The 9,083-nt window shown below is 43.4% G+C and overlaps 1 long non-coding RNA gene and 1 other non-coding gene across 2 annotated transcripts; both read left to right on the top strand.

Annotated features, from left to right (window-relative positions):
• Positions 1-12: 12 nt before the first annotated feature.
• Positions 13-3,282, top strand: LOC118301273. The gene is made up of 4 exons (XR_004790276.2): positions 13-450; positions 571-741; positions 1,113-1,217; positions 2,583-3,282. It is a non-coding gene; the product is annotated as an uncharacterized LOC118301273 (long non-coding RNA).
• Positions 3,283-5,929: 2,647 nt separating this feature from the next.
• Positions 5,930-6,003, top strand: trnat-agu. The gene has a single exon. It is a non-coding gene; the product is annotated as a tRNA-Thr (tRNA).
• Positions 6,004-9,083: the final 3,080 nt, after the last annotated feature.

Here is a 9,083-nt window from a genome sequence, read left to right on the forward strand (position 1 = left end):
CGACCAACCGACTGACCAACCAACCAACCGACCAACCAACCAACCAACCATGAATGAACGAACGAATGAATGAAACAAACGAAACCAAACAAACCAACGTAGGAACGAAAAGTGTAAAAGTGTCCATGTTTTGCTGTTCAGGTTTTTCCCTTTTCCTTTGGTGTGTCGTAGCTTTTTGTGCACGCTAAAGTGCTGCTGAGACCAATATGCCTGTATACAGTGCATACCGGCATAGAGAGATTACACGTGTGATTTTACATATGGAATTTGTTGTTTGTGAACGTGCTTCTGGTCTTTCGGCCGGTTCGTCCTGACTTGGGCTCAAGTTCTTCCAAAATACATTTGGAAGAATTTTCACGATGCTGCGTATGAATGAATACACCGCGCGTGTCCTGCTGCTCCCATGTGCCTCCGGGGACTAAGTGACCTGAAGGAGAAGCTCTTCACTTGGTACGCAGCAGCTGGGAACAATAGAACGAGCGTCAGAATGAATCACGTTACTTTATAAATCACCGAGACCACTTTACTGCTTTAACCACATTAAACTATCACACGTCTCTCTGCCCCCAGACTATCATTTATCATGCGTCAGGTCTGCAGGATGGAGAAGACGGTGTAGACGAGATGCAGAGAGAGAGGGAGGGAGGTTCTGGTCGGGTTCGGGTGGTGTGGTGTTAACAAACTGACCCACGCATCATCCGCCTGTTGGTGTTTGCTTCATCATGTCCCACCACAAATCAGGTAACTACAACATAGAACACACATAAAAATGTGGATGTGTTATTACAATATTTAATATATATTGGGAGTATAGGTCTGCAACTTACGACTATTTTCATTATCGATAAATCTGTAGATTATGGTGAAAATCTTGATTCCAAAAACCCAAAGATGATGTTTTGATTTGTCCACACACAAAATAATTAGTTTTAATTATTTTAATGTCACAGAGGAGCAAAGAAACCAGAAAATATTCACATTGAAGAGACTGAAATCAGAGAATTTAGACTTTTAATGGATTATCAAAATAGTTGGCGATTAATTTAGTAGTGGATTACTAACTAACTGATTAGTTGTGATTTAAAAACTGTGAAAACCCTTTTTTTCACCAGAACAATACACAGATCTATAAAAGGAACCACACCAAGGTGATCATCAACATATACGGATTAAAAGAAAACTAAAGCTGAACCCGGCCTCAGCATCAGCCCTTCCAGGTGAACGCCTGCAGATAATGCAACACTGCCCAGAGTCTGAACCCTGTTGCTTAGGTAACACAAACCCTTGTATCTCCAAAAGCAGCGACATTAAATCTGAAGCCAATTTGTATGCAACTTAAACGTGATTCAAAAGTGTGAGCTTCAAACTCCAGTTGCCCTCCCCTCGTAGGAGTAGGTGCAGCATCACTGCTGGTGGGTGGACACTGGGTCTCACTGACATCTTCCTGACAAACATAAACTTTCTCTCAGCTCAGGGCTAAAGCAGTAGAGAAAATAGCGTATCCAGTACAGGGTTATATTTAGAAGCTCCAATGTACTTAGTGCAGGAGTTGCCACACTGAGACCTGTCTCCTCTCTAAGCTCGGGGAAGAGGAACATGGTGCATATCGGTGCAATGATTCACCCACAGAAAGTTATATTAAACCTGTGTGGTACTGTTAGTGTCAGACAAATCTTATTCAGAAGCTCTGCACTAAACTGTTAATCTCCTGAGGAGACCTTACGTTACTCTTAAATTTCTCCTATGAAAATCCAGCAAATTAAAGCCTCACTGCATATTCCACATCGTAAAGAATCATTATCGCAATTTTCAAATGTTTCCTTTACAATCATGTAGCCATGTTCCAACTTTATTCGTTCATTAGCAATACTGATTATTCCTTTGGAGTCACTCATCAGCGTACAGGGAAAAATAAATTATGATTATTTGAATTTATCATGAAAGTGTGGAAGAGACGAGACAAAAAACAAATCTAACTCTGATTGAGCCTCTACACTTTCTTTACAGTTTCCTTGAAGTTGTGGGCTGCTTCTAAAAATCATACACGCTGAGGTTTAACTATACATCTCTGATTGCACACATGATCAGTTATTAAAGTCTCCCTCCAATCAAAAAGTGTTTTTCTTCTGTTTCTTTCCTCTAACATGTCTGAGATTGACTATAGCGACTTGTATCTGGTGTTTTCACATTCCCTTCCTGTAGAAGAAGATTTCTGTTTCACCTTTCTGCAATTTGAAATTCAAACGCATTAGCAGTTGGTATCCACGAGAGGACAGGAGGTGTCAGCAGACAGTTAGCGTTAGCATTAGCAGTTGGTGAAAGTTAAATGGCTGAATCTCGCCGATGTTGCCTCTATCCATCTTGTTGCACACATTCTTCTACCGGTCAACCTAGCGCGAGCTATTTTTCTATACTTTAAAGCATGACCGCGAGTGTGAGCCTTTGGATCCAGAACAACCAATAGTGAACATTAATTTGCATCTTGTACTGTGATGTGCTGTTGGTGTAGGCATGTGTGTTCCTGAGAGTTTGACTAGAAAAACACAGAGTCATGCTTTTTACACATTTTCCTTTGTTTTCAGAACTTTGCTGCCTGGGAATATCACTGAGGCGTCACCATTAACAGGACACACACGCAAAGAGAGGGGCTGAAAGGATGTAATTATACAAGCTGTAGAATATGAATTATGGTCTAATAAATCATGCTAGTGGGCAGGCAATAATGCACACTGGGAGAAGTGACAACAAACAACAGTCTAAATACCCGACAATTACCTGGTTAATAATGCTTTTTCCAGGGACGGACTATTGACCTGTCACTAAAAGATGACGCTCGCCATAATGGAGCTGTTAACCGAGCGGAGTGTCATTGTGGAGGACAGCGAGGATGCAGAGGCTGGCGCTGTCTTACTGTACATGATGTGACCAGTCTCAAGTCATCATCACAGTCCTATGTGATGAGCCATGAAAGCCTGTGAAGGTTAAACATGTTCAAACCATGTAAAGATATTCATTAAAGCTATAGTGTCATTCAATGTTGGATTTATCATCATGAACATGTTGTACAAAGTCTCTGAAAAGACAAGGACGTTCCAGGCCACACTACAAATCTTCTGAAAGGGCCACAATCGCACGGAAGCCCTGCCTGGAACCACACAAGCGTTAGCTTCCCGTCAACACAAACCATAAGTTGCTGGAATAAACTGATCAAATGTTATGAGGACTTTTATAACACAACGCATTTCCTGTCGCATACGACAGGTTCAGGCTCAGACTGTTAACTCTGACTGTTTTTTGCAAAACTAACCTCTGGCCAGAGGAAAAAAGTGCCTGCTAATTTATTCGTTCTTTTAATTGAATTTCACCTACCATTTCTTTGCTGAGTTAATCCCTGCACTGGCCTGTGGGCAGATGATTGGCATGTGTGCTTTCTCATTCTAGCCCAGCGCCATAGGGCAGCAGGAATCTTTTTTGTTCATCTATCTCTCATCCCTGCTCTGCACGTCTTTCCCTCCTCCCATCGGTTTTCTCCGTCTTATCGTCTCCCTCCTATATCACCTCCCCCCAATTCTTTGTGCTCCAACTTTTTGTTCTCCCTCCTGAACTCCATCCATACATCTGAGGAAATATCACTACCCCGGGGGGGATTCAAAGAGCGGGAGTACAGTGCAGAAAGAAGAACAAACAAACAAATAAATAAACAAAGAACCACTTTCTATTTTCTCTTCTGGATCCAAAGAAAAGGAATGGGGCCCATTTTGTTTCTATATTGTAATCACTTCCTGTGCTGGTCTATCAGGCGTGGCATCAGTCAGAGCCCGGGCGAAGTTAAACTCCTCCATTCTTTGAGGACACATGTTAATAAAGCAGCCAGCAGATAACAGTAATTACATCTCAGTGGCTGCTGCTCCTCACTGGGGGGCACACTATGAGGGAGAGAGGTCTGCCTCTTCTTGAGTCTGTACGTCCAAAAGATTAATTCTGTTTTTTAATTACAGCGCACTCTGAGTGATACACCAAATGTAGCCTTTCCTCCTGCTCCCCCCTCTGCTTCCCATGCCTTTCTGTCATCACCATTATTAGCATAAGTAATTAGAGATTCCTATTTGCCTATACGGTCTCGCAGTTTAAATTGAACGTGCTGATCTCTTTTGATTCTTCTGTAGTTTGCGGGCTGCCGGTCTTGTACAATTAAGATAACGTGCTCGGAGGGTGGTTGGCGGTGGAAGGGGGGGTTGGTTGGAAGCCTGCAACCTCGCACTTTAAATATTGTCTGCTTGTTGTAAAGTCTCCAGAGCTCTGTGGAGATTTAAGAGGTGAAGCTGGAGCGCCAGCAGCCGCAGCAGCACTGCAAGATGAAGACCACATTTACAAGATCTGTGTTGACTTCATCTGATTAACGATAGGTCTTTTGAACTAAAGCAGTTGTGCAGACATCACACATCTTGGAATGTCCAAGGAATGTATGTAATGTCCTCAGCTCGTGTTGGCTAAGGACTAGTGTGTATGACTGGCTCTTTAAGGTCATAATGGGCTCAGCCAGTGTTGTGATAATTGCGGTCTAACCCAAAAAATACTCCCAAGAACTTGATCCAGGTGTAAAAAGCCCTGACAGGTGCAGAACTCAGCTGCCAGGGTTCTCACCCCAACCCTTTCTCATCTTCACTGGCTCCTGGTCAAACGCAGGATCACCTATAAAATCCTCCTCCTTACCTATAAATCCCTCAATGCCCTCGCCCCCCAATACCTACTGGACCTTCTCCATCCCTACACCCCATCCCAGAATCTGTGGTCCTCAATTCCCCCACACCAGACGGCGGACTATTGTGGATAGAGCCTTCTGTGTTGCAGTGACACCCTCTGGAACTCCATCCCCTCAGACTCCCCTCAGGAATGAAGCTTTGAGTTGAGCTTTATTTGGTCCAATGCAGAGATGCCTATAGGTTCTAATGTCTTTTATAATGATATCTGTTCAAGAGATCACATACACTTTTCTGGATTAGTGCTGACGAGCCAGTGTAGCATTGACAGCTAATGAAAATGTCCGCCATCCGAGGATTTCGCTCTACAAAGTTTTGGTTCTTTTAAGAGATGAAAAGGCTCATAATCCCCTGATGTAACCCTGTCCCCCCCTCACTTCAGTCTGAAGCAACAGGAGTCAGTGTGCTCTTCAACGCACTGTTTGAACACGTGTCCCCCGTCTCTCATCTGCAGTGCTATGACTCTACTTAGCATGAATTATGTTGTCATGGCAAGAACAGTGGGACTCATCGCTGAGAGATTACTTTGTGTTTCGTGTAGATGGGTCACCCGCAGGAGTGTTTGAGGGCGATGCTTATTAAATCTGCCTGAACAGGCAAGCAGGAAGGCAGAGGAAGCCATTTTTTTAAATGGCTGCTCTGACAGCATAATTTGCATTCTGTAATTAACTGTCTCTCTTAAACCCCTTTCCCAAACCCCCAGAAAAGACAAGACACACACGCACACACACACACACACACACACACACACACACACACACACACACACACACACAAACTGGGGTCACTGGTAAGCAGCACTGTGTTTTTGCAGTGATAAATCTTAATCAAAGTCACTGTGGTGAGGTCGACACAGTCGTCGGTGTAGTTTTCATTAGTGAGGTGCAGAGAACAAATTGTTTGGATTGAGTTCCAGTTTATTGGAACTCAGTCTTCATCATTGCTGTGGGAAATAATAATATTGTGCACCCATACAATAATTGTTAATTGGTGCGATCTGGGAATAAGGCAGCACCGCGCTAAGGTTGTCCGGCAGGTCAGAAGAAATATGATTTAATACCAATCACTTTTGATCCAACAGAAGTCAGAAGTTCTTGGTTCTCTTTACAGACCTCCATAATTTTACTTCTGTGTTTTGTCTTAATATCGGACATGTTGAATGACACAGAGGCGCTGTGGTTTAGTTGGTCAAAGTGCCTGTCTAGTAAACAGGAGGTCTTGGGTTCATATCCCAGCAGGGCCTTGTTGTTGTTGGAAACTCTCAACCCCACAGGGCAGCAGAACACTCCTTCTGGTGTTGAACTGTTCTTGGCAAGACTCACAACAGCAACCTCAGCCAGCTACAAGAGATATTTAAAGGACGCTTGCAATTACCATCTTGTCGTCGGTCTCATCTTTTGGTTTCCAAGGTATGAATCCACGGCCTGTCGGTTACAGATTAAACTTGCATACCTTTAAATATATATATATATATATGGAATACAGCAATTGTTCCAATGAGGTGAGGGGTTGGTGACCAGAAGGTGCTATACTGGCCAACAATGATCTACTGTCAAGGGTCATAATAACAACAACCATGTTATTACAGTCATAGTTCCTCAGCAACACAAGCAGTGTATCTGTCCACACCACTGGAGGAAAGTACAGATACTTCAACCCGTCCCTTTTAAAGACCATCGATTCGAGGCTGCATGCCATCTCAAGGGCAGCAGGTGTCCCTGAGGGTCTAGTGGCTGGGATTCGGCGCTCTCACCACCGCGGCCCGGCTTCGATACCCGGTCAGGGTAATGCTTTTGTCTGTCAACTAAGCTGAAACACCAAAAGTATAATTGTTAAAAGCCGGGCTTGTTTGACCACAGGAAACCCAATTAGTGGTTACCATATATCTCAAGGTTTATCTTCTGGTAAGAGATCTTGAAAAATTTCCGATCCCTCGCTGCTGTTACGACTGCCTTAGCCCAAAGAAGAAGATGAAGTTCGTTCACGATGATAACTTAAGAAAGTGAGGTGCTGTGGTTTAGCTGGTTAAAATACTGTTGTATACTTAGTAGCGATGATGTGAAGATGTATTGAAGAGAAGTCCGCCGACACCGTCTTGATTGTATATAAAGGTTTATTACAAAAAGACCAGCATCGATTCAAGCCCTGCAGAGCTTGGAGAGTGTCCGGCCAAAATGACAACCCTCCCGACTCTTCTTGGGGATTACATTTATAGGTCCATCGTTGGCTTGAGTAGGAACATCTGGTTTGAATTAAGAAAGGCTATGTGAGATGTAGAACTTAAAGGGGTCAAAAGTTGAGGTGAGGGGTCAACAGGAAGCCCCTAATTTGGCCCTCCGGTAGATAATGTGAGCTACTCACAGTGCATCTATTGACAAAAAGACACTACAATACCTGACTCGTGAACAGGTGATCCTGGGTTCAAATCCCTGCAGTGCCAGTCTATCAGTTAGAGATATGGATTAATTATACATTTTATATAAGAAATATGACTTTTACCTTCAAAGAAGTTCCCTCCCAGTTACCATACCAGAGACATATCTTGATAACATTTTCAATAACAATCACTTTTTGTGTCAAGAATTTAAATACTGCAAACCTCTTGTTACAAGAAGAGTCGATTATTTTTGATTGCACAGTTAACCGTGATGTTTGGCCACAATACTAACATGACCCCCATTAGATATAAGAAGGGACCTCAAAAATAATTGAAAATGATGAAACTAATTAAACACAACATTAGTCACTATTACGGGCTTGTTAACCTTTATAACCTTAATAATGAGAAGAGGCAAAAGTTTGACTTGGCATTTATTTTAATTCGGACGAATTATGCTATACGCTCAATAAAATCTAAATTAAATAAAAAATATATTTTTTTGTTCATAAAAAGTGTCGTAGTAGTTTTTCAATTACAACTGTGCAGTTTGGTGTTGTTCTATTTAAAAAAATGAATGTGTGTGTCTGTGTGTGTGTGTGTGTGTCTGTGTGTGTGTGTGTGTGTGTGTGTGTGTGTGTGTCTGTGTGTGTGTGTGTGTGTGTGTGTGTGTGTCTGTGTATGTGTGTGTCTGTGTATGTGTGTGTGTGTGTGTGTGTGTGTGTGTGTGTGTGTGTGTCTGTGTATGTGTGTGTGTGTGTGTGTCTGTGTGTGTGTGTGTGTGTGTGTCTGTGTGTGTGTGTGTGTGTGTGTGTGTGTGTGTCTGTGTATGTGTGTGTGTGTGTGTGTGTGTGTGTGTGTGTGTGTGTGTCTGTGTATGTGTGTGTGTGTGTGTCTGTGTGTGTCTGTGTGTGTGTGTGTCTGTGTGTGTGTGTGTGTGTGTGTGTCTGTGTGTGTGTGTGTGTGTGTGTCTGTGTGTGTGTGTGTGTGTGTGTGTGTGTGTGTGTGTCTGTGTGTGTGTGTGTGTGTGTGTGTCTGTGTGTGTGTGTGTGTGTGTGTCTGTGTGTGTGTGTGTGTGTGTGTGTGTGTGTGTGTGTGTCTGTGTGTGTGTGTGTGTGTGTGTGTCTGTGTGTGTGTGTGTGTGTGTGTGTGTGTGTCTGTGTGTGTGTGTGTGTGTGTGTCTGTGTGTGTGTGTGTGTGTGTGTGTGTGTGTGTGTGTGTGTGTGTCTGTGTGTGTGTGTGTGTGTGTGTCTGTGTGTGTGTGTGTGTGTGTGTGTGTGTGTGTGCCCCCGACCCTCTCGATCGAACAGCACTGGTCAGAGAAAGGACGAGAGCCGTGGTGTGTTGAAGTGAGTCGAGCAGCAGCAGCAGCAGCAGGTTGTGGTGCAGATGAAACCGCGGCCAGTGGCTCTTAAACAGCTGCCGGAGGAGCGTCTCCCTGTAAGAGCTATTGAACAGGCTGCTCCAAACGAGAGGTAATCAAAGCTGAGTGTAATTACACACTCCTCTGTGCTTTTTCTAAAGCCAGGCCCATTGTGCCCTGAGCTCTCCACATGTAATGACACAGGTGAAGGATGGAGAGAGAGAGAGAGAGAGAGAGAGAGAGAGAGAGACACAGAGAGAGAGAGAGAGAGAGACAGAGAGAGAGAGAGAGAGAGAGAGAGAGAGGGATGCAGCCATGAATCAACCGCAGGGCAACGTTTGCAATTCATCAGGACATGGGTAAGAATGAGAAATGCAAAAATGTGTTCCTGACATGCATATACTATACTGTACTTCTGTACTACTGATGTGATGTACATATGCACGTTGAGATACAAAGGAACCTTTAAATCACAGCTACAACAACTCCTGGTCATCAGTGTTTGGTTCCAGCTTGTTACAGTAAGATAAAAACACAAACATGATATGAAAGGATCAGATGAAATCAATAACAAAACTAGGAC

This window comes from Scophthalmus maximus, chromosome 1 (genome assembly GCF_022379125.1).
Source record: "Scophthalmus maximus strain ysfricsl-2021 chromosome 1, ASM2237912v1, whole genome shotgun sequence".
In the NCBI taxonomy this organism is placed as follows: Eukaryota; Metazoa; Chordata; class Actinopteri; order Pleuronectiformes; family Scophthalmidae; genus Scophthalmus; species Scophthalmus maximus.